Raw genomic sequence first — 23175 nt, 5'->3', positions numbered from 1 at the left:
AGTGGGAAGAAGATAAACCAGGCAGAGCTTGTCAAGCCAAAAGTCCCTGGAAACTGGGGTGTGGCACTGCCCAGTCCCTCTGGCTAGCCCAAGCCTAGTGGGGGTCTCAGGGCTCAGAGCCATGGTGCGGCTCTGAGTGGCAGCTACTAGGGACCTAGTGGTCCAACCCCTTGTCCAGAAGTAGTGGGGAACTGAGATGTGGAGGGCCCCACTGTCACTGGGGGGTCAGGAGAGTGTTATATGGTCTATCTCCCTGGGACCGGTGGACAGCCTAGGAGGCATGCAGCCCCAGTGAGGCAGGGAAAGGCTTCCAAGACCCCCACAGGCCTGGGCACCAGGCCAGCCCCCCATTGGCTGGCCAGGGGTGCGGCCCTACCCAGAGCCCACTTGACTGCTGGCTCCCTGGGGTGAAAGGTTAGGCTGCAGGGCTGGCTGTCACAGGGCCTCCTCCATTGGAACAGGGCTTAGGGGAGGGGCTGTCACTCCCACCTCTCATTCCTTCACACACACCCATTCCCCAGAGAGGGGCCGGAAGGGAGCAGGAAGGGCAGGGGACTGCACGGGAAGGGTGAGGCAGCCACTCCAGCCCCTTCCTCGCGGCAGCTTCCAGAGGTGGGGGTGAGATGTGGGCTTCATTCATCTCAGAGTCTGGCTCAGGCTGGCTCAGGGAAGGCAGGGGAGGAAGGTGGGTTAGGTGTGAGCATGTGTGTGCAAGAGTGTGTGCATGAAGGTGCGTGTGCAAGAGTGTGTGCATGAAGGTGCGTGTGCGCCCACCAGAGGTGTGAGCGTAATGCAAATCTGTCTCCCCCTCCCGCCTGGTCCCACTGGACTGGGCTGCCGCCACCTCCCCTGTGGCTGGCTCCAGGCCTGGCCCACTGTGGCTGCTGCCTGAGAGAGTGAGTGGGCGAAGAAGGAAGGGTAGGCCCCTAACTGCCCCCCACTGAACCTAAGTCCCCACTCAGGGTGGGGCAGCCCAGCCCAGGCTAGGAGCCCAGGGGCTCTCAGCCCACCGAATCTCACTCCTGTGCTTTAACTGGGTGGGGCACCCTCAGCCTTGAGGTCAAACTCCCGTGAGCCTCTGTGACTTGCTGTGTCCCCAGGGCCAGACGCCCACTCCCTAACAGCCAGATTCCCTGAACCAAAGCCAGGGCCCGTCTTGTCCGACCAGAGAGAAGTGGAATTGGATCCAAGACCCAAGATGCTATGTTGCTTGAGAGACAGCTCAGTCCCTCGGATTTTGTCCCTAGGAATCCTGATGGGCAGGCTGGACCCTCCACTGCTGCCACGCCAGCTCCCGAGGCAGTCATTCAGTCCCGGCTACACCCCTTTTTCCATTCATTCATCCGTTCACTCGCTCTGCCCTACACCAAACCCCTGCCATGTGCCGGGCCCAGCACCAGGCCCTGGGGCTGCCGCAAGGAACCCCATAGACAGATCCCTGCCCTCAGCCATCCCTGCCTCTCGCCAGGCCTCTGACCCCCTCATCCCCAGCTCTGCCACCACTCAGAACCAGCCAGGCGTCCCCCCACACACCCTCCAGAGCAGCCCCCTGAGCTCTCCTCTCCTCAGCAGCCTCTGGCAGACCTCCCCCAGGAAAAGCCCATCCTGGCTCCAGCACCCGGCAGCATTTTTGAGGACATTTTCCCCAGCAGCATTTCCCAGGCGTCACAGGGGTGGGGGGCTGAGGGGCGACAGGGACGGTTCAACAAGAGCAAATTGCTTCTGGAGATAAACGCCGGCTCCTCGCGGAAGGCATTCCTTCCTTTCTTTTCTCTCTTCCTCTCTTGCTCACGCTCTCTCTCCCTCTTTTTTTTTTTTTTTTCTTACAGTTTGCTAAATCTGTTGTAATCTAGTGCCAATGATTAATTCAGGCAGAAGGAGGGAAAGGGGCGTAAAAAAAATACTGCCACGGAGCTGCCTCTGGAGAGCGATGCGGGCAGGAATGGCCAGGACTAGCGTCCCATGACCCCAGTTTTAATCCCAGTTTCAATTAAGTATAAGCCATCCCCAACCAGCCCAGCCACTGCCTCCCTGCCAGCCAGACCAGAGACCCCTGGCTGCCCAGGAGGATGCCCCTCGAAGCAGAGCCTGCCGCACCTGGGGCCTAGCCGGGCGTTGGATGCCTGGGTCCTGGCATCCTGGGAGGCAGTGTCCCCTAGTGGCTAGCTGAGCCCCATACAGCCGGGTCCGGGGCCCTTCAGGCCATAGCCCCTTCACTCCCTTCTCCCTCTGGCCGGCACCCCAGCCTCGCTTCCCTGCACCGGGAACATTCAGGGCTGGGGAGGGTTTCTGTGGACTCTCCTTCATCACTAATAGCTCTTGGTCCACCCAGGGCTACCGCCCCCATCATAAACACGCCCACATTTGTCTCACAGCCCATCAGATGTGCTGGGGCAACCTGTCTACGCAGGTGAACACACAGCTCTCAGGAAAAGGGAACCTGGCATCCTGGGCCTAGGAAGCCCACTCTTCCAGAGGCCCGCCTACAAGGACAGGCAGAGGGTCCCTGAGGCAGACCCAGGAATCCTGAGAGAGCCGGAGATGGATGGGCCGCGGAGACCCAGGGAGTCAACCCCCCAGCCCCCGCCCTGGCCAGGTGCCTCGAGCCCCTCTGCCCTCCTGCCAAGGGGTCTCCATGCAGCCCTCTCCATCCATCCTGTCCTCCAGGCCCTTGTTTCTGTCCCTGCCCTTCCCCGGCTCCAGCTCACTCTTCACATCTTAACTCAAGCACCCCCTTCCCTGAGAAGTCCCCCTCAATCCCACCCCCCAGCAGACCCCTCTGTTACTTGACCTCACCACTTTGCACCTTCAGAGCCAAGGCTTCATGGGGAAGAGGTAGACCTGACTAATGTCTGACACCACATCTGACTGGAAGCGCCCTGAGGGCAAGACATCCACTGCTTTTGCTCCCCACTTTGTCCCAGAGCCCAGCACTGTGCCTGGCAATAACTAATGCTCAACGATTATCTCAAGAATGAATGAATGAATGAATGAGCGGGAAAGGAAGGAAGGAGTGAGGGAAGGGAAAACAGAAGAGCCAGGGAGCCAGGGGTGCCAGGGGAGCACTGGTGGGCCAGCCCATTTATCCTCCATGACTTCAACCCCAAACTCCCACCCATCCTCCTCCCTGCCCTCTCCCCAACCCTCACTAGCCCCCAGCTCTGCAGGGTGTCAGTTTAAAACCCAGGGCTGCAGAAATCCAGCAAACAACCTCCACAAAGCAAGGAGAGGCCCCCAAACCCTGACATCATCTGCAGAGCTGCTGGCCCGGGGGAGCGGCAGTGCTCTGGGGGCCTCGAGGGATGGTAAACAGGCAAACACAGGCCTGCACAAACACAGCCTGCTCCGTGGAACCCTCTCGGTGGCTCCAGCTGCTGCCAGAGAACTCCAGGCAGGCTGTCCGGGGGAGGAGGGCAAAACAGGGGCGCTATCCTTTCCTCATCTCCTTCCAGTCATCCAGTCTGCCCCACACCGCAGCCCTGGCCCTCTCAGGGTGAGTGTCCCATGGCAGAGGACAGAATGCAGCTGCCTTGTGAGCCAGCCAGAGCCTGAACTTTGTCTCCAGGAGAACAACACAGGTTCTGAGGAGGACCCCCCTACCTCAAACACACTCGGTGGGGCAGCAGCCAGGGTCTGGGGCCTGGGCCTCCCAGAGGCTGGTGCTCTCCTCTGCCAGTAAGCACGGAAAGCTACCCCCTGGGGCAGTCACCACCCACCCCACTATAGGCAGTTAGCACCCTCACCACACCCACACCCCTTCTTGTCCACCCACGCTCGCTTGCCCATATGCCTCACACACCCCAGGCTATAAGGGGCCTCAGCAAAAGCCCTCCAGCCCCCCCTTGCTCTGGGGCATTTCCCACTGCCTCTTGGGCTGGGTACCAGAGTGAATGGCCCCTGCCTGCAGGGGATGAGGGCCACATCCATCCTCCCTGCCACCCCAAGGCCTGAAGAAGCTGAAAGCCCTTGGCCCACAGTGAATGAGGGGTGCAGACCAGGCAGGGGCCCCACATTGCTAGGCATGAACTCTGTGCTAGAAACCTCATATGCATCCTCTCAAAGTGGGTATCTCTCCAAGGTAGGTACTGCTGTTACCCCACCCTACAGATGAGGAAGGCGGGTCACACTGAAGGTCAGCAGGCCAGGTAGGGAAACCCTCCCCAGGAACTGAAAGTCCTTAGAACCCTGGGATGGCATTCTAGTGTGCCAGGAACACGATCAGCAGGGATGACTAGGTGGTTGATATCATTTCCAGACTCTAGAGCAGAAGGGCCAGCACAGCCAGACCCACACAGCCCCAGACAGGCCCCATCTCTGAGATCAGGCCATGTCCAGCCCTGATTCTGGGGATGTCTGGCTGGCTGGGGAGGGGCTGCTAGCCCCCTGACTGGGCAGAGGTGGCTGTGCCCAGCTGACCCCAGAGGCCTCATCCTCCCCCTGCACCAGAGCAGCCACTTGACAGCTGCCACTGCACTGGCCTCTGGGCTCTACACCCACCTCTCAGTCCTTCAACACCCGCAGGGTCAGGGCCACCTGGAGCCCCAGTCCTCTCAGCTAACTTTGAGGCGAGCACAGACACCACCTGCTCATGTGTGCACCACCCTTCCCTGCGCCCACACGCAGAACTCCCAGACATCCTCTCTGTGGGGCAACTGCTGTAACCGCCTGCTCAGGCAAGGAAGCCGTCCGAGAGGGGAGGCTGCAGGCCCAGGGTCACCCAGTGGATGCGACACAGGCTCAGCCACCAGGCATCAATCTCTACAGAGCTGAGTCTGTACAGCCCTGGCAGTGGGTGACCAGTGGGGTGGCAGCACCCCCTCCCCAGCCCCTTAGAAACAGGCTGGGCAGATCTCCCAGGGGCTTCCATGGGAGGCCTCGGAAGTCGGGAGGAAGGGACACGGGGCGCTGCCACTGAGGGTTAGCGTGAGGATGAAGTCCAATGACAGCACACTGACTGGGGGCGGGAAAATCTGACTGCCTGACCCTCTAAAGTCCCTGTAGGTACCCTCAGCCCTTGAGAATCCTCCAGTCCAGGAGCAGGACTACTAACAATATTTGTCAAATGCACTTACAAAGCAGCTCCCCAGCTCAGGTGGTGATACTATCAACCCCATTTTACCAAGGGAAACTGAGGCACAGGGAGGTGGAGGGATCAATAAATGGTAGAGTGCGGACGCATAGACCCAGGTCTAGGTGAAGTCCAGCAGGCCACAGCTGCCTCCGGGGTGTGGGCTATGGAGCCTCCATGATGGGGTCAGGGTGCTTTTTACTGAAAAGCGTCCAGTCTGTGTGTCTGGGTAAGAACATGGGACCGGGGGCACACATGTAGCCCATGTATGTGCGCACACACACACACACCCTGTGCCCATGGTCGACCCTTCAGCCAGATGTGACAGCCCTCAGCTCTTCCTGACCCTCACACCTACCAGGGCTCCCTCACTGCTGGCCCTGCTGGTCAGCGATCCCTCCCAGGCACTGGCCCCGTCAGCTCAGGCCATTTCCATTTTAAACCTTCTGAGGAAGCCCTGAACAGTCGCCCACAGAGTCAGCACCAGCTGACAGGTGATGTCTGCGCCTCTCCTCCCGGGGCTGGCGGAAGAGATGCAGTAGCTTTCAACTCCAGAAACTGGAGCCTGGAGCCCCCGAGTGCGGCTGCCTCCCCCACAGCCGCCGGGCAGAGACGGGGTGCCCCAGCCACCTCCCTCCACAGTGGCGTCTTGGGTCCCTCACACAGGCAACCTCCTTCCAAACTCCTGAGCCACCTGGGGAAGGGGATGTGGAGGGACTGGTTTCTATCCAACCCGAGGGCGTAGGTGCTTCGGTGAGGCAGGGCTGTTCTCAGTCACCCCTCACCTCCGTTCCCAGCTTTGGCTGTATTTATTCACATCAGAGCTCTGGCTTGGGCCTCGGGGGCCTGACACACCCCAGCTGGGCTGTATTCTCTCAAAACTGCCCACCCTGGAGGGCCTCGAAGGCCTCCTGGCGCCACGGGGAAGGCTGTGGCAGCTCCCTGGTGTCCCTGCTCCACAACTTTCTCCTCCTCGGGGAGCTCTGATCCGCCACGGTTCCCTGCAGCTGGGCGACAACACTCCCCAGCCTTCCTCCCCGGGGCCTCCAGTGCCCGCGAGGAGGGGCGTGCGCCACCGAGTCTGGCTGCCTCCTTGTCTTGAGAGCTGGGGGATGGGGGGTGCCCGCCGCCCCCCGCCCGGGCACCGTGGTCTCACCGTTCCAGCCACCAGGTGCACGGCCCCAGCCCCCGCCCGGCTCAGGGCTGACGGTCCACGGCGTGCACAGGGAGGGAAGTTGGAGGCTGCTCCTGCCCCCCTTGAAGTCGTTTTAAAAATAAAACCTCGCTCCAACCGTGACTCACGCGGCTGGTGGGGACGAGAGCGCGGCGCCCGGGCCGGCCGGCTGTCCCTGGCCGCGCGCCCTCCTCTGGTTCCCGAGTGCGGGAGCTGGGACCCACATGACCGGCCTGATGCCCCCCACGGGTCAGGCCCCCTCCCTGAGGGCGCAGCGAGGGCTTGGACTAGAGCTCCAGCTGAGCCCCCGCCCTTTCCAGCCTCGGCTCGGGAGAGCGGAGCCGCCGGCCGCGTACCCCGCGCCTCCCCGCGGCGGGGCCAGCGCCACCGCCACCAGCGCGTAGCTCTTGACTCAGAGACCCCCACCCCAAATCCCAAAGGCTGGGCGTCCCGTCTCCCGCCGCTCTGGGGCAAAGCCAGGCTGCCTGACCCCGTGGCGCCTCGGTGCCCCCGGCCCCCGCCCCGCCGGCCCCAGCGTCCTGTCCTGGACGCGCGGACCCCGACCCCCGCCCGGTGCAGCCAGCCCTACCTGCGCAGCGGCCCGGGAGGCGGGTCTCCTCGGGAAACTTTGCGGTGACTGCTGAAGCCTCAAGGGTTATTCCAAGGAGCGGGCGGGAACCAGAGCCGGAGGGCGCCCAGGGGGGGCCGGGAGAGGAGCCCCCGCCGCGCGGCAGAGCACGGTGGCGGGCCCGGAGCTGGGGGCGCGCGGCGGCGCATCTGCCCGGCTCGGGCGCCCGGCGAAGCCGCGGGAGGAGTGCGGGGGGTGCGTCCAGCGGCGGGGTGCGTGTGCCCGGGCGGGTGCGCTTGGCGGGGCGGGGGCCAGCGACGGTGCCTGCGCGAGCGGCGGCTGCGAGCAGGGCGCGGGGAACCAGGCTGTGCGGCCGCCTCTCCCCTCGCGGCGGCAGCGGCGGGGGCCGTGCGTGCAGGCGCGGAGCGGGGAGGGAGGTGGGGAGGAGGGGGAGGCAGCGGGCGGGGAGGAGGCGGCGGGGGCGGGGGCGCCGCGCTGCGCACTGGCCGGCAGGACCCGGCGCGGGAGGCTGCGCCGCCGCGCGGGGACTCTGGCCCAGCCTGGGAGAAGCGGCCTCCGTGCCCCCTCCCCCGCCCTCAGCTAAACTGTCTAGGGGGAGAGCGGGTGGGGGAGCCGACCCCTCTGGGGAGTGGGGGGAGGGAGGCTCCCAAAGCCAGCCTCCAGCGCGGAGGAAGAAAGGGGTTCTCGCTCATGCGCCGCCTCCCTAACACCCTCCTCTCTGCACCCACTCATTCATCCATCCCTCCAGCCATCCATTCATTCATTCATTCATCCGTCCACCCATGCATTCATTCACAAACAGGTACCCACCGCCTACTCTGCATGCCAAGGTAACCCCTTCCTCCTTGCCTGGCGCCCCTTCCCTGGTAAGACCCTGTCATCCGCCGCGTGCTGTAAACACCCAGGCGCTCCCCAGCAGTACCTCTCCCACCTGTTAAGGGGGCAGCGCCAGGGTCCCATGCCAGTGCCCCCTCCCATCCCCAGCTGACTGTGACCTTGGCCAAGTTGCTGAACCTCTCCCAGTCTGTGTCCTGGATTGTGAAATGGGAGCGTTACTACCTAGCTCCAAAGGTTACTGTGAGAGATGAAGAAGACCTTGAATGGGAGGGTGGCTGGCCCAGTGTCTGGCACCCATTAGAGACTGGGAAGATGTTCATGCCTATGGTGTGGCATCTGGGTGGGGTGAGTGAGGGAGTGTTTAGACCAGATAGCCTCCTCTTAGCCTGAAAGTCCCAGTGCTTTTGGCATTCGCTGGGACACTAAGTAAGGGACTCTCCCATATACCCAGCCTGGCCTGACCTGGTCAGACCTCATCACCTTGTCAGTGGCTGCTCTGAGTACCAAGCCTGTCCAGAGCCCCCACCAGGGTCCCAATGCTCCTGATCCACCCTCAGACCGCCTGCAGTCTGGCTAGGACCCCCTCTGCCGGCCCTGCTCTTTGCTGTCCATTGAGGCCTGGAGGCTACCTCCCCCCTGGGATGCCCTCCCAGATCTCCCTGGGGAGGGTCTCCCCACAGAGCACCTCTCCCCCTCCTTTCCCTGTGCAAACCCAGCCCTCTTGCGCCCAGCCCAGGGACAGACTGGGGCCTGGCCTGAGGCCACCGCCTCTGTGCGCTCTGCACGCGCCTGTCTTTGCCCTTCCTACCTCTCCCTCACTTCACCCTTCCAGATTTCCCTCCCCTTAACTCCCTTTCTTCCTTCTCCCGATTTCTACTCAATTCACCAAACAGCTATTTTTTCCTCCCAATTTTTATTTATTGCCCAAACAGCATTATACCAACAATAAAAGAAAGAAAAATCACCCACAATGCCACCGCCCTGTGGCGTCAACAGCTTCCGTTCCTCTGCTCCCTTCCAGGCTTGTCCATGCAGAGACGGCTGTAATTTTTACAGAGCTGTGGTTTCCGTTCCGCCTCCCCAGACCCCCAGATGGACGTGTGGCCCTGGGGCTCCGTCATTTCTCCGTCACGGCACTTGGCGTGTGGCTCAGGAATTATGTTCAAGCCTTCCTCCTCTTTTGAACCAAATGTCTTGAAGGAGAGACCCCTTTCTATCCCTGCCACCCCCACGCCAAGCCACAGAGCTGGCACAGAGCGCAGACAGTCAATGCGTCGCAGTGGAATGGATTGTATGATTGTAGCTCTGTTTGACATGTTGCACTTAGATATCAAAACGTTATCGTCGAGCCAGCCATGGTGGCTCACACCTGTAATCCCAGAGCTTTGGGGGGCTATGGTGGGATGATTGCTTGAGGCCAGGAGTTTGAGACCAAAAAATAATATACAAAAAAATACAAAAAATATATATATATTTTTTTGAGATGGCGTTTCACTCTTGTCACCCAGGCTGGAGTGCAATGGCACAATCTTGGCTCACGGCAACCTCTGCCTCCCAGGTTCAAGCAATTCTCCTGTCTCAGCCTCCCGAGTAGCTGGAACTACAGAAATATGCCACTAAGCCTGGCTAATTTTTGTATTTTTAGCAGAGATGGGGTTTCACCATGTTGGCCAGGCTGGTCTCAAGCTCCTGACCTCAGGTGATCTGCCCACCTCGGCCTCCCAAAGTGCTGGGATTACAGACATGAGCCACCGCACCTGGCAAAAAATAATTTAAAAAAAATTAGGCACCTGTCACCCCAGCTACTCAGGAGGCTGAGGTGAGAGGATCACTTGAGCCCAGGAAGTCGAGGCTGCAGTGAGCTATGATTGTGCCACTGCACTCCAGCCTGGGCAACCTTGTCCCTAAAAAACAAACAAAAATCATCTTCATAATTGTGGTTTTAACAGCTGCACGATATTCCACAAAGCTGATGGAGTAACTTGCTCAGCCATGCCTGGTGGCTGTGCACAATTCAGGGGATGTGGCTGGAAGTCTACTGTGTGCCAGGCGCTGTTTAGGGCACCAGGGACCAGAAGTGAATCAGGCCCTGCTGGATCTTGCCCTGGCAAAGCTGGAACTCCAGCATGGGGGCTGGGCACCTAGACAGTTATGGTTTAGCAAGATCTTGCTGAAGTAGGCATTACCTCGTGACCCCAAGACACAGGGCCAAGTCGATTTTGACATCAGCTTCCCCAGGGAGGTGCCTCTTGACCTGGGTCTTGGAGGGTCAGGAGGGATGTTCATACAGACAGCAGAAGCTCACAGATGCTGTGACATGAAACAGCCTTGGCTTTGAGACTCAAGAATTCTTGTTACAGTGGGGGACAGAAGCCGGGGGACCATAGTGGAAGATGAGGTGGCTGGTGTCAGCCAGGATGGGTGTGCAGGGTCTCAGACAAACCTGGAGAGCCTGGATTTTATCTTGGAAGGAGTAGGGCACCACAAGGGAGTGTCATTCCAGGAAGGGGACAGTGGGCTCTGAGAATCAGAAAGATCGCTGTTCAGTCAACAAACTCTTGCCGAGCTCCTGGGAGCTGTGGCCTCCAGGAGGACGCAGGTGACTGGTAAAGGAAGTGTGGCCTTGGCCTGGAGGACTGAGCTAGTCACTGCTGGGCACTCATGGGGGATGCACTCAGCCACAAGGGCAGCTCAAGTCACCTGACGATGATTTGTAGTTTCAACCTTGAGCTCGCCAAGCCCCAGCTCCCCGGCTCCCAGGGCGGCAGTAACCCATGCAGCGTGGTGGGGTGGGCCCTACCACCGGGCAGCCAAGGTCACCCTGGCCCTGCCCGAAGCATCCTTGCCTCTCCAGCTGCCATCTCCCCACTCTGGAGCCCCTAAATCTGGGTCCTGCTCGCCATCCTGTAACTCACCAGCCATCGGCCCTGGGCACCATCCCAGCCTTGCTGTGCCCCCATTTCCTTAACAGGGCCATCTTAGACCTCCTAGGGCTAGCGAGAGTCCAGTGAGGTCCCAGGAGGAAAGTGCTTCATATCCTGTGAAGTGTTGTAACAATACGACTCACCATTATTAGACCGTGGTCAACTAAAGCTGGGCCACCCCTGGCTTCACTTGGGCCTGTTCTCAGCTGGGGGCAGGGGAAGGAGGTGACTTGACTCAAGGGAGGAACAGGGTCTTCCCCACTGGGAGGTGGGGTCTGTGGTCATCATCAGGGACCCTTAGCCCCAGGCTCTGTGCTGGGCATCCAGGCATGAAGCCATGCCAGGGCAGTGGTCAGGGGTTGGCACCAAGACAAGAACAAATTGCAGATATTCAAAGGGCACAACTCTGGCCTCAGCCTTCCCCACAGGCCCCAGCCTGGGCATCACTTCCAAAGAGGGTTGGACTCCCAGCCCGGGGCCCCAGTGATGTCCCAGTATACTGTGGAATGTTCACATGAACGCATGGATATGTCACCTGTGAGTAGGCAGGCTGTGTGCGCCACTTCAGGGACACCTGGCCAGCACACATCAGAAAGCTCCAGCGGCCGGCTGCGGTAGCTTATGCCTGTAATCCCAGCACTTTGGGAAGCCGAAGCAGGTGGATCACTTGAGGTCAGGGGTTCGTGACCAGCCTGGCCAACATGGCGAAACCCCGTCTCTACTAAAAATCTAAAAATTAGCTGACGTGGTGGCGGATGCCTGTAATCCCAGCTACTGTGAAGGCTGAGGCAGGAGAATCACTTGAACCTGGGAGGCAGAGGTTGCAGTGAGCAGAGATTGTGCCACTGCACTCTAGCCTGGGCGACAGAGTGAGACTCCGTCACAAAAAAAAAAAAAAAAAAAAAAAGAGGAAGGAAGGAAGGCAGGCAGGCAGGCTCCAACAGCTTTTCTGATCCAAGTTCTAACTCCACCGTGCTCTCTTCCCACCATTATGCACAACACAGAGGGGCTGGGGCTTCTCCCCTCTAAGCACAAGGTCTAGGACCAGGAGGGTGGGCCTGGCACAGAGCTTCAGGGAGAGCCAGAGAGCAAGACCTCCAGCCCAGGAGGAAAGTCCTAGAGAGGGTGCCCCAAGGAGCAGGCACAGAAGGGACAAAGCCAGGTAGGGTGAAGTCAGCAACCCCCAGGACTGGTGCTGGGACCAGGGAGGGGCCCAAGGCAGGTCAGACCAGGCCACTGGCACTGGGGAGGCTGCCAGCCGGGACAAGAGCACCCCTACAGCCCTGCTCCAGTGCTTGCCTCCATCCTCGTCCTCACCCCTCCCCTCAGCATGCTCCTGCCCCCAGGCCCTGAAACAAGGGTCTTACTTCTCTGCACCCTTCCACCTCTCCAGTCCTAACCAACTCCTCCTCATCAGCCCAGGGCCTGGCCAACCTGTCATCAGAGAGGCCTCCCTAAACCCCACATCCCCACCCACCCACCTTCCCTTTTTTTAAAAAAAAAAAAAAGAGCTAGGATCTACTATGTTGCCCAGGCTGGATTCGAACTCCTGAGCTCAAGCGATGCTCCCACTTCAGCCTCCCAAGTAGCTGAAATTGCAGGTGCACACCACCATGCCCAGCTTCTAACCCCACCTTCCCGATTAGGTCACCTTCTTCTGTCTCCCTCCTCCGCTTCTGTTTTGTAGCACTCAGCTCGTTGGTGATTGCTTACGATTTCTATGACTGCGTTTCGCATCTACCGGCCAACATGTCCACATCTCTAAGATCTGGTGTGGCTGATTTTTTTCTCTGGTGGTGTGTTTGCTTCTTGGGCAGTACGTATAATAGTAGCGTGACTTAGAATCACAGGTCCCTGTGTCCAGTGATGTGTATTTTGTTAGTATTCATCTCTCCACCAGACTGTGGGCACCTTGAGGGTACAGCCGGGCCTATTTGGGTTCCTGCGTGTCCCCAGCCCCTGCTACAGTGTCCAGCATGTGAGGACAGCATGGTCAGGCATTGGTGAATGTGGCGAATGGATGAATGGACAGAACATTAAACAGGAGTGAGCATCAGGCTGACAGAGGCCTTCAAGGTAACAATGACAGAGCTGTCCCAAGGCCAACCATGATTCTTAAAACTGGGAATTGCCCAAAGATGATGGCTCCTGGGGTTCTGGGGGGCCAGATGCACATCCAGCTACTGGGGAGTGGGTAGAGTCTGGGTGTGAGTTTGGGGGGTGATGGGGACATGACGGGGGAGATCAGGTCTAACCAGCTGCCCCTAGGTGGGTGGGGAGACAGACTCCAGAGAGGGTGGGAACGCAGGCCTGGGCAGAGGCAGGACTATGTCACCCAGGGGGTGGCGGTTCCACTTGTCAGCTGGTCAGCCCCCAGCCCCAGCAGGACTGAGGCGGTTGGTGGCCAGGCTTCTCTCATGAGCCCCTCTTTCCCTTGGGAGTTTTCTCTGCTCCCCACCAGTGACATCACCTCCCCTGCCCCCATCCCTTCCAGACAGTCAGGGCTGCCTCTCCCAGCTCCCTGCCTTCTCAGCCATCATTCCCAGCAGAGGATATGCTTTTTGCGGTGATTTAGACCTTCCTTTACTCCAGCTGTCATTCACCTGTTACACACATCCCAAGTTCAGGAAGGAGATGTGAACTGTGTCCTGAAAGAGCCCTGTGGAGACACCAGCCTCGGCCAGGGCAGGGAGGGCTGTGTGATGAGCAGCTCATGGGCATGGGTCCAAGAGGAGGGTGGGGGCGAGGCCAGCTGTGCAGGGTGGGCTGGGAAGGGCCTCCAGGAGAGAGACTGGGTCTTCTGGCCGTGCAGAGTCTGTGGCAGGTGGAAGCAGATGGGGGCTGGAGCCTGAGACAGTGAGGAAGGGGATATCATTGGGAGTGAGAGGTGGGGCCTGATCCAAAGGGAGGGTGGCAGCCCCAAGACATCGGGGAGCCAGGGGACGGGGTCCCTGTGACTGCCCGAGGTCGGGGCAGGAGGCTCTGAGATTGGTGCCTCAGAGACCTCTACTGGGGATCCCCCAACCCTGTCACTGTGCCTCTTCTGCCAGCCGCCAGATTCCGGTTTCAGGGGCTTCAAGCTCTGCAGCCCCCTCATCTCCCCTCCCGTTCCTCTGCCCCAGTGTGAGCTGCTTTATGGCCTTAGCCTCCTCCACAGCGCAAAGGCTCTTGAGGCCCAGCGTCCACATCCCAGCACCTGGCTGAACCAACCACAGCAGGTGGCCACTCCCCACTTCACTGGGAACTCAAGAGGCTCCTGGCCCTTCCCCTTGGGTTGTCTCTGTCCCCCAACAGACCCCAATAGAGCTAAGACCACTGATGGTGCCCTGGGGCGGGGAAGTCGGGATGGGAGAGTCTGAGGTGGGGTGCCCTGAACCCAGGGTCCCTCTCCCAGAGTCCTGGGGCTGCAGAACTGGGGTTGAGGAAACAGATGGCATCTTCTGGGACCCCTCACCTGCCCTCACCTGCTGGCCTAGGTGCTCCAGAGGCAGGGAAGTAAGGAGAAAGAGTGTCCTAAGCCCAGGGTCTCCCTCCCTGAGTCCTGGGGGGCACAGCTGTGGTCCAGGGCTGGGGCTGGTGCCCCCAGCAGCCAGGCCTGGCAGGTTCTGAGCTGGGAACACCAGCGCCGCTGAGGCTGGGCACTGGGAGGAGCTGCGGGAGGAGGGGGAGGGGAAGAGGACCAGCGCCAGCGGCAGGGGGCGGGGCGTGATGGGGTTGCCCAGCAACCAGCACGCTGCCGCTACCGAGGAGGGATTCTTAAAGAGCTGAGCAGAAAGGCTGGGGCGCAGAGCGGAGGGGCTGAGGCTGAGCCTCGCATACCAATGGCTGCCACACTGACCTCCTCCTGCCTCCTGCTCCTTCCTTCTGCCTCCTGCCTCCCACCTCCCACCTCCCTCCACCCTTCTTCCTCCTCCCTCTCCCTCCTCCCTCTGCAGCGTGGAACCCAAGCTGGGAGGGCAGGGGAACAGAGAGGAGGAGGCGCCCAGGCCAGGGGGCCCCTAAGGTAGGCAGGCAGGCAGGCAGGGACCAGGCTAGGGTCCTCTCATGTCCCCACAGGACAAGGCCTGGGAGGGGTAATAACATAGGACAAGGGGCACCCTCGGCTCCAGACCCTCAGCACAGGCCCTGGCACTGGGGACAGCAGGGAACTAGAAGGCCTGGTCCCCACCCCACCCAGCCCTTCCCATGCACCTCCCGGGCACTCCCCACTGGGGAAGCACTAGTTTTAGAGTCAGACAGAACTGCTTCTTCCACCAACCCAGCCCCGCATCCTGAGAGTCCTGGGCAGCCTCAGAGAGTGAGCAGCCACTGGCTGCACAGAGGTGGCGGGTGCCCGGCAGGCAGAGGATGGTGCTTCCTGGGGTCTGACTTAGATTCCCTGACTAAGATTCCCTTAGATTTCCTCTGTCCTTACTGAGAAGGGAACGGTTTTGGACTTGGCACAACACTTCGTATTCCAAAAAGCAAAGTGACAATTCAGCTGTGCCACCTTATTCCAGTTCCTTTCCTTCTAGGGCCATGGTTTCAAATCTGTTTTAGGGGAGGGGAACATAGGTCAAGGGCACCTTGCTGGGGGCCCCGAGAGGATTCTCCCATGGAAATTGTAGGAAATTGTAGGCCAAGTGTAGTGTTCACAGGCAGAGTCTGGGGAAGTGCGCAGAGCAGTCACTGGGGGCCAGAGGGAGGCGGTAACCTCAGAGGTTAAGACCTGGGCCTCTGAGTGGGCTAGACATGAATGAGCCCCTCCCAGCTTCCTGCAGAGGGTGGTGGAAGGCAGCATGGGCAGGAGGGTGGGAGGGCTCCAGCCGCCACTGTGTCTTCACAGACGATGTGCTCTTCCATTGACTGGATTGAGGCACAGTTCTGAGCCGATCCCATCCTTGATCCAGTCCTGTCTCCATGGTCTTCTCTTTGGTCCCATGGGCTGGGTCATGCCACCTCTCCCAGCCCTCCCTTAACCCATTCTCAGCCACCATCATCCCCACAGCCCCTGCCTCCAGGCCCACCCCTTCAATCCGCTCCCTTCCCCAGCTCTAAAGAGGGTCTTTCTAAACGGCAAGACCAACCCTGCTGCTCCCAGCTTCAGCACCCGCCATGACACCCCATGACTGTGGGAGAAGGATCAGGGAGGGCCCCGTGGGCCTAGCCACCTCCTCTGCCCTCGTCTCAGCCACACTCCCCTCTGCAAAGCCCCTTCCCCACTGCTCACCCTCTGTGACATCCATGGCCTCATCAATGTCTGTTGAATGAATGAGTAGTCCTAAGAGGAGCTCTTAGGTGCCATGCCATGCTGGCCTTTGGGATCCAGGAATGTACAAAGCAGAGGAGGTCGTCTCCCCACAGGCTGCCATGCTGTTAATAAACCAGCAAACACATCAGAGGATGAGGTCATTATGGGCCCAAGGTGTGGGCTCCAGAGGAAATAAAGAGGCTGATAAGAGGAGTGGGGCAGAAGGCCCTTTAACTGGGTGGTCAGGGGCGGCCCCTTAGAGAAGGTGACATTTTCATTGAGTCCTGAAGGATAAGAAAGAGCTCCGCTTGGAAAGAGCTGGAAGAAGAGTGTGCCAGGCAGAGGGACCTGTATGTGCAAAGGCCCTGGGGCATGAAAGAGCCAGCCCTATTGAAGGAAGAGAAAGGAGGCCAGGAAATTGTGGGGGAGGGGTGTGGGATACAGCCATGCCTCCATGGAGGGAAGCATGGATTTTATTGTAAGTATAATCGGAAGCTATTGGAGAATTTTAAGCAGGGAAGTGACATGATCTAATTTATATTTTAAAGCGATCATCTGAACAACCACTTTGCAGAGCAATTTGGCAATAACTAGTAAAGTTAAGATTATGCGCACTCCACAACCCAGCAGCCCGCTCCTAAGCGTGGACCCAAGAGAAATTCTGGTGCATGTGTGCATGGGGTGTGTAAAGATGCTACTGCCACTGTGTTTGCATGAGACAAAACCACGCCTGCTTGACTGTGGGTCAGTGGGAGAATGGGTGGCTTGGCATGGGGTAGTTCCACCATGGAACATTAAACACCAGTGAAAAGGGGCCCACGAGGCCGAGCGCAGTGTCTCACACCTGTAATCCCAGCCCTTAGGGAGGCTGAGGCAGGAGGCTCACTTGAGCCCAGGAGTTCAAGACCAGCCTGGGCAACATAGGGAGATCCCGTCTCTGTGAAATTTTTGTTTGTTTGTTTTCCCGAAACAAAGTCTTGCTCTCTCTCCCAGAGCTGGAGTACAATGACACGATCTTGGCTCACTGCAACCTCCGCCTCTCAGGTTCAAGCAGTTCTCCTGCCTTACCCTCTTGAGTAGCTGGGATTACAGCCATGCACCACCACACCCAGCTAATTTTTGTATTTTTAGTAGAGATGGGGTTTCCCCATGTTGGCCAGGCTGGTCTCGAACTCCTGACCTTGTGATCTGCCTGCCTCAGCCTCCCAAAGTGCTGGGATTACAGGCATGAGTTACTGCGCCTGATCTGAAAATTTTAAAATTAGCCAGGAGTGGTGGTGTGTGTCTATAATCCTAGCTACTTGGGAGGGTGAGGCAGAAGGATCTCTTGAGACCAGGAGGTCAAGACTGCAGTGAGCTACGATCCCACCATTGCACTCACTCCAGTCTGGGCAACAGAGCGAAACCATCTGAAAAAAAAAAAAAAGAGGTGCGGGGCCCATGAGAGCAGTGTGGGCCTGCCCAGATAAATCTCACAAGCATTGCAATGAATGATAACAGCAAACCGGGAACTCCTGTTTATACAAAACTCAAAGACACTGAACCTGTCTTACCTTATTGAGGGGCATGCATAGTAAAACTCTAAAGAAAATACATGCAAATCCAGAATAGTGGATAGCTCTGCAGCTTCCGCTGTTTTTGAGGTTGATTTCATGCATGCAGGAAATGCATAGAAAAGGCTCACCAGTTGCTGGGAGAGGAAGGCATGGAGGGGTGAGGGGCAGCTGAGGAGCCGCCAAAGTAGGAGGCCACAGCAGCCAGGCCTCCTGGGATGGGGATCTGGGAGTCAGAGGGAGCCCAGCCTGGCCTGGCTGTTCAGAGCTGGTGCTCACTCTTTCCTCCTGCAAACCCCTGTTTTGTTTTCTATTAAAATAGCCCCGGCTAGGTGCGGTGGCTCACACCTGTAATCTGAGTACTTTGACTTGAGGTCAGGAGTTCAAGACTAGCCTGGCCAACCTGGTGAAACCCAGTCTCTACTAAAAATACAAAAATCAGATGGGTGTGGTGTTGTGTGCCTATAGACCCAGCTACTCAGGAGGCTGAGGCCTGGCAGAATCTCTTGAACCTGGGAGGCGGAGGTTGCAGTGAGCCCAGATAGCGCCACTGTACTCCAGCCTGGGCGACACAGTGAGACGCTGTCTCAAAAAAGATTAAAAAATTAAAGAACAATAAAATAGCTTCTGGTTTTGTCCTTTTAGAAGAAAGCTGAATCACAGAGAGGCAAGGGGCTTTCTGGGGTCACCCAGCAAGCTGGGTGCAGAGGAACCCATGACCCTTCCTACTGGGCAGTTGGGCCTGCCCAGCTGGGGCTGGGCCTTGACCTTTCCTAGAGTTCAATGCTGCCTTCAAGACCCACCCGCTGAGGGGTCCGTGGCCGTTCTAAGGCCCCCCAACTCTTCTCTCATCTTCTCAGATGCTCTCCGCCTTCCCACCCGCCAAGGCTCCCTTGATCCCCAGCCCCTCATTCCTGCAAGGATGGAGACTGCCCGGCTGGCTGGGGCCCAAGCCATCTCCTGGTAATTGAGTTTCAGGGATGCTTATGGTTATGCTAATGTGGGATGCTGAGTGCCTGCCCCATGGCGCCCAGGGGAGGGGAGGCCCAGGCAGCAGCTGGGGGTCCAGCAGCGCAGCAGCTCAGTCCTCCCATGGAAGCCAGACAGCCCGATTCAGACCCAGCTCCCCAGTCCCCAGCTGCATGACCTTGGGCAAGTCACTCAGCCTCTGTGAACCTCTATTTTCTCATCTGTAAAGTGGGAAAAATCACAGGACACCCTCAATGGGCTCTTGTCAGGAGGGCGAAATGAAAGAAGCCACTGGAAATACTTGGCCCAATGCATAGCACGGAGAACTTGCTTGATAAATGTGTCATCAGCTATTTTTTGTTTCGTTTTAAAGTCTGGAAGGTCCTCCAGGGCCACGGGAATGGGGTGAGCCGAATCTGCGCCCTGAGCGAGCCGCTGACTTGCGTTTCTCTTGTTTTTATGTTGCATGCTCATGGTATTCCATTTGGTGGAATGAACATGAATTTCTTACTTAGCAAAATACCAGTAAGTGGAAGGTGCCTGGGGACAGGGCTTGGAGAGGGGGTATTGAGGGGGACCTCCATGTTGCCAGGGGTTTAGGGGCCAGCTTGGGGTGAGACTGGCCAGGAGATTGGGTCTCCAGAGGCCCAAGCAGCCAGGCAAAGACAGAACCCAAGAAACCCAGGCAGGAAGCAGGCAAGAGAGGCCCAGGCCAGCTGGAACTGCAGCCACGTCACCTACTTTGAGCTTTAAACAGTGAACTGCGAGGCTTTTATGGGGAGAGGCGTGGGGGTGGGATGCCTTGATTAGACCAGGAAGAGGGGCTGTAGAGTGGAGTGGACATGGGTGAACGGGCAGGGGGCATCTGGAGGTGTGTGGGAGTGAAGGAGACTGCCCTGAGGTGAAGGGGAGTCGGGGGAAGGAGGGCCTGGAATGGGCACGGTGAGAAGAAGGAGACCGAGGGGACTCTAGTGGGGAGGCACAGCTGGGTGCCACCCCTAGCAGCTTTGAGCAGCTCGCAGGCTCCTGTCAGAGAAGACGTGGTGAGGGGCTTAGCCCTGGACCAGCGGGGTTCAACTCCTTCTCCCTGACTTACCAAGGATGCTGGGACCTTCCGCCCCCAGGAACCAGCCCCCCCAGCTTTGGGGCCCAGTGCCACAGTGAAGCCCTATGAGGCTATAGGTTTTACAGGCATTTTTAACTTTATCATCTATGCCTCACAAGGGCCTCAGTTAAAGGATCACCCCACCATACGGATGAGGTGGGGCAGCTGACCCGAGAGGACCAGGGCCGGCAAAGCATAAGGATGTTGGCTCCTCCCACTGAAGCCTGTGGCCTTGGGCAAGTCATTTCTCTTCTCTGGGCCTCAGTTTCCCTATCTGTAAGTGGGGCAGGAGGGTGTGTGCACACATGCAAAGATGATGGTCAAAGATCCATGTGGAGGTCGGGCGTGGTGGCTCACGACTGTAATCCCAGCACTTTGGGAGGCCAAGGCAGATGGATCACTTGAGATCAGGAATTTGAGACCAGCCTGGCAACATGGTGACACCCGTTTGTACTAAAAATAGAAAAATTAGCCTGGCATGGTGGCACACGCCTGTAGTCCCAGCTACTCTGGAGGCTGAGGCAGAAGACTCTCTTGAACCCGGGAGGCGGAGGTTGTAGTGAGCTGAGATCGCACTACTGTGCTCCAGCCTGGACAACAGAGCAAGACTCCATCTCAAAAAAAAAGAAAAAAAAATTCCATGTGGAAGCTTGCTGGGGATGCACTTGGTGCCCACAAATGGGGGCCCTCACCCTCCAGTGAGGCCCCTGCTCCCCTGGCCCCCCAGCCTGGGGAATGTCCAGGAAGCCTCCCGCCTTCCACCTGGGCCGCCCCACCTCGGAGGACAGTGACCTTGGCCTGGGGGGACAGAGCTTGTCAAACAAGCAACTGCTCTCACAGCTTGAGATGCCTTTGAAGTCTCTTATTTTATCTTCAAAATCCAGCACATTTCACATTTTATTCCATCTGCGGGGTGCTTCTAATCTAAAACATGTTTTAAACGACTCGCCCTCAAGTCACACGGATACCCACCGCTGGCCTGCAGGAAATGGGGCATCGATTTCTCAAGAACAAAACCCGCTCCCCTAAGCCCCCTGTGGGGCCAGGCCTGCCAGCTGGTCAGATGGTGGGACAGTTGGCAGTCACGGAGCCCCTTGGAGGTGCCAGGCTCTGTGCTGATGGCGGGGATCTGGGCTCGGGGAGGGCAAGGGGGATGCTGGGGAACACACTTTGTGGGAGCACCAAGGAGGCTTGCTATCCCCAGGGGAAGTCTGAGAGGCATCCCGGAGGCAGGGGTCACCTGGACACTGCAGTAGCCAGGAGGCCCCTCCTGCCACCACTTGTGCCCCCAGTCCCTTCCCTGTGTGGTTCATCTGTTCTCTGTCTAAACCCCCCAGCAGCTCCCACTTCTCACTAAGGCTCTCAAGGCCCCCCAGGGGCTGCTCCTGCCTGACCCCCCCACTTCTGTCCTCCCTCCCTGCTCCTCACTCAGCCCCCGAGGCCTCAAGGCCTTTGCTCCTCGTCCCCCACCCCTGCCTGGCTGTGCGGCTCACACCAGCACCAGGGTTCAACAGGCCCCGCCCGCCCCTCCAGACCCACTGCCCGCCGCCACCCCCACCCCTTGCATTTCCTTCGTGGCCTCTGGCACTCACAGGGATTCTTGTGCAAGTTGATTCTCGTGCTGTCTTTCTTGACGATCTCCCGGCCAGCTGATGCACCATGTGCCAGCAGGGCTGTGCCCATCCGTGTCCCAGCACCCGGCACACGGTGGGGCTGGCTGCACACTTGTCAGAGGACAGAAGGCTGAGATCCGCCTCACAAGGGGGAGGGGAGAATGAAGGTCAGGCCAGGACACTGGGTGACTTAAGGGAGCAGCCCCCAGCCCCCCACTCCTGGCCGGGGCCCCTCCAGGCAGCTGAGGCCAGGGTGAGGCACAGAGCAGCAAGCAAGGGGAGTGGAGGCGGCCTCCAGGGACTTGCAGGTGGGCTGTGCCCGCCTCAAAGTCACCGCTGTGCCTGCTCGCCCGGCCTCTCCCTGGCCCAGGAACCTGCTCAGCGCTTTCCTTGGGTCACTGCGTCTCCTCTGACGTCCCAGCCCCCGCACAGCGCCCCTCACCACCCTCAGCAGCCCCCCTCCCTGGGCTGGAGGATTTCGTCCCTGTCAGGGAACAGCAGAGGCAGCTCCTGCACCTGAGCACCTTCGTGGCTCAGGCCTCCTGCCACTGCCTTTGGAGCAGCCCCTGTCGCCTACACAGCTCCCGGCCCAGGTCCTGCCTCCCGAGGGCCCCCGGCCTCAGCCCTGGGATGGGCTTCTCTGCATGGCCCATGGTAGAGAGCTGAAGCTTGTGAGTCAGGCAGGCAGACCCAGCTCAAATTCAGCTGAGTGACTCTGGGCACCATCTGTAATGCCCATGGGCTCCTTTAGGAACTCATTAGTGGGCACCTGCGGTGAGCCAGGCACTGTGCTGAGAGCTGGAGAAGAACCGTGGGGGAGACACCTGAGGGCAGGAGTAGGGGTATCAAGATAGGCACCTGGGGGCCGGGCGTGTGACTCACGCTTGTAATCCTAGCACTTTGGGAGACAGAGGTGGGTGGATCATCTGAGCTCAGGAGTTCAAGACCAGCCTGGCCAACATGGTGAAACCCCGTCTCTAAAAATAAAAAAAAATGAGCCAGATGTGGTAGCCTGCACCTAGACTTTCAGCTACTCGGGAGGCTGAAGTGGGAGAATCGCTTGAACCCCGGAGGCGGAGGTTGCAGTGAACTGAGATCCAACCACAGCACTCCAGCCCGAGCAACAGTGAGACTTCATTTCCAAAAAAACATAGGCACCTGGGAGGGGATTCTGGAGGCAGTGATAATGACTCATGGTCCCCCAGGAGAGCATCACTGGGGACCAGGAGACCTGAGGAGGTGGGGGATGATGAGGGCCGCCTCCAGGTAGAGGTGCCATGGCAGAGTCTATGCAAAGGGCCTGGGGCTGGAGAGCATGGGGCAAGTTTGAGGACCACGTGTACGGCAGAGGGAGAGGAGGAGGGGAGGAGATGGTCTATGGGGCCTGGAGATCTGCAAGGAGCCAGTCTTTATCCTAAGAGCAAAGGGATTTCTCATTTCTCACTAAAGCTCCCAAGGCCCCCAAGGCTCCCCACCGCCGGTGGGGGTGGGTTTCATGGGGCAGCTAGGGCCAAATAGGAGATTTTACCTCCTCTCCAAATGTACATTGTGAGAGGATCACTTTCCATGGCTCGGCGTCCTCATCTGTGAAACGGGTTTGTAATCGCATCTTCCAAACAGGGAAAGGATTGAGTGAACTGTGCGCGCACCAAGCTCACCCAGCCTGGGCCCAGGCTTTCCACCTGGTTCGTCCCTTTCCTCCATCACAAATAAGTTATATTTTATGACTTGGTTAGCGTCAAGACAAATGTATTAATATTTTATCTGATAACATTGTCTTTGACCTAAAAGTTCATTGTTTTCTTCTGATTTTAAAAGAACTACAACATCTTTGTGGGCCACTAAAAGTGTCATGGGCCTAAGCATGTGCCTGCTGTGCCCAGTGGGGAGGCTGGTCCTGCCTGGGCCCTGGGAGACTGGCAACGCCCTCTCAGTGAGGTGTTGGCTGGTAGGGTGCCGTCGTCATGCACGTCCCTGTGCCCCTCCCTCCATGCCTTCTTATCCCTCAAGCCTCAGCTCAAATGCCACCTCCTCCGAGAAGCCTTCCCAGTCTGCAGACTTCAGCAGATCCCACACACCCCCGTTCCCCTCGCCATACCCGGGGCAGCTCTCA

The 23175-nt window shown here is 58.7% G+C and overlaps 2 protein-coding genes across 4 annotated transcripts in view; one reads left to right on the top strand and one right to left on the bottom strand.

Moving 5' to 3' along the window:
* FLRT1 (fibronectin leucine rich transmembrane protein 1) overlaps nucleotides 1-7063 on the bottom strand; it is an 82920-nt gene extending 75857 nt beyond the window's left edge. The window contains exon 1 of the mRNA XM_031653660.1: nucleotides 6832-7063. The gene's annotated coding sequence lies outside the window, so the exon portion shown is untranslated. The remainder of the gene's footprint in view (nucleotides 1-6831) is intronic.
* The window catches only part of MACROD1 (mono-ADP ribosylhydrolase 1), a 169104-nt gene that overhangs the window by 124609 nt on the left and 21320 nt on the right, over nucleotides 1-23175 (top strand). The gene's annotated exons all lie outside the window — the stretch shown is intronic.

This window comes from Papio anubis, chromosome 12, assembly GCF_008728515.1.
Source record: "Papio anubis isolate 15944 chromosome 12, Panubis1.0, whole genome shotgun sequence".
NCBI lineage: Eukaryota > Metazoa > Chordata > Mammalia > Primates > Cercopithecidae > Papio > Papio anubis.
This window is presented reverse-complemented; position numbering and strand designations above follow the sequence as displayed.